We start from the raw sequence: 2,280 nt of genomic DNA, 5'->3' as shown, positions 1-2,280 counted from the left end.
GTATGGACCCAGAGAAGCAATGCCCTTTCAGCAATGCCATTTGCATTGGTGGTGGCAAGCCAGGTTGGCTCGAGGAAGGTGGAATTCACACCGTTGCTCTCGTGATAGGTAGCGCTGGGGATGCCTGCCTGTTAACATGCTGTGAATGGTTGCATATGTGCTTTCTGGCAAAAAGGTCTCCATGCCATAACGCATTTGCCAGGGAAGCCCTTTCCTGCATAGCTCCAATGGTTCTGGATTTCAACCCAGCTTTGCTGTTGTGCAATGCAGAGGTATTCACCTTTACAATCCCTCCCTCCCCGCCTCCAAAACTCCCACCCTATCCTGCTACTTAAAGAGGTAGACAAACTTTATTATTAAAGAACAGATCAAGTGATTTGGCTCAAATCAGCAGAGTACACCATGTTGTTAAAAAAAAAAAAGGAGAAAAAAAAGTAAAAAAATCTTCATTTATGAGATTTTTTGGCTTCTTGTCAGGTTTAGGACAACAATTGCCAAGTATCTCATGAAGGATGGTTTGGACATTATTCAGGGATCCTCCTGAAAGCAGCATGTACCAGAAAACATATTCCACATCCTAGTCAGCTTTGCAGACTCAGGATGTATTAGATGAGCCTTTCCTCTCTGAGATAAATCCAACTGACAATTATTCTGAGTTATATTATATCCTGGCAGAAGCAGTGGTGGCTTCAAGTACCTGAGGATTTAAGGGACTTGTATTTTGGTCCAGACTTTAATCCAGTTTTACTTGTTTGGGAGGGTGCTGCTTCTCTGTTCTGTCCATACCGGTAATGCCTGGCTCTTTTGTAAAGGGCTCGGAGGTGAACAAATGAAAAATACAGGGTAGTGTGTAACCTTTCATAATTCATTTGAACTCCATGTATTGGGCTGAAACCTTTTTTCTAAACTCAAAAGATACAAATTATGGCATGATAGAGGACTGAAGTGGAAGGAGCCTTGAGATGCCATTTAATCAATCCCCTGTCTGAGCCATGCCTATGCCATTCCACACAGATGCTTACTTAGCCTGTTCTTAGCAGCATACTTTACCTCTTTAGGAAAATTACCTAGCGTTTGTCTACACTCAGGTGTAGAAAGTTTTATTAAATTAGATCTTTTCATCTGGATATTTGTTTTCTTGTATTGTCTGTGGTGATCATGTACAGTATGTATTCACATCCTTTTTCATAGCAAAATTTTCATACCATGAACCGTAAGACTGTCCCTCAGCCCTCACTTCTCTGGGCTGAACAAATCCCACTTCTTCAACCTTCCTTCCGTGGGCACCCTTTGTGATCTCTGATCATTTTAATTTCCTTTCACTGGACTTTTTTGCTGCTCATACAAATGTATGTTGTGCCGAACTGGCCATGGTACCTCTTCTAAGGTATTAATTGGGAGTAATTAATGCATCTGACATGCATATCTATCTGGTTACACATCCCAATATGATATTTTTTCACTGTAGTATATTGTTGCAAGTTTAGGCCCAAACTTACTATGATCTTCAGACACAGATAGGCAGAACTGTTCCCTGTAATAGTGCAGCTGATTGCTCCCCAGTGGGTTCTCCATACTTGCCTTTCTTATTTCAGAGTATCTATGAGGATCAGTTTGAATTCTACGTATCTATCATTTTTTCTACATATTTACAAGCTCTCCTTGCTTGGTGTGATCTGCAATACTAGGAAATGGGGTTTATTCCATCCTCCCAGTCATCGATGACATATTGAACAGAATCAGACCAAAACCTGACCACTGCCAGTCCTCATGTGGAATCTCTTTTCACTGACAAAAAATTCTTCTAGCACATCCACTTCTACTGCAGTTTCATCTAAGCCTAGCTTTGTTCAATGGTTGATGTCTCAGAGCCTTTCAAAAGCTTTATTGAAGTCAAGGAAGAGGATTTACACTGGGAATTTATCATGTGTCAGAATTATCAAAGATAACTATTAACAGAGCACTTCTGTTGATTTCTTTAATATTCTATGAGGAACTACATCAGACTCTGCTGATTTGAAAACATCTAACTGGTCCAAACAATTTCTTAACATACCTTCCTTGTTTCACTGATTGTTCTCACTCCTTCAACTCTGGTATTAATTTTGTTAGTCATCCAATTGCAGTTAATCTTTGTAGGAAAGACTAAAGCAAAAAGGCATTAAATGCTTCAGCCCCATCATCAGTTATTTTCTTTCTTTGTCCATTGAGTAATGGTCCTGCACTTACATTTCTTTTAGTGACAGAACTGCTTTAGGCAGCTCCAGCCCCTCCTCCTCC

The sequence above is a fragment of the Pygoscelis adeliae genome, unplaced genomic scaffold (assembly GCF_000699105.1).
Source record: "Pygoscelis adeliae isolate BGI_AS28 unplaced genomic scaffold, ASM69910v1 Scaffold84, whole genome shotgun sequence".
Classification (NCBI taxonomy): domain Eukaryota; kingdom Metazoa; phylum Chordata; class Aves; order Sphenisciformes; family Spheniscidae; genus Pygoscelis; species Pygoscelis adeliae.
This window is presented reverse-complemented; position numbering follows the sequence as displayed.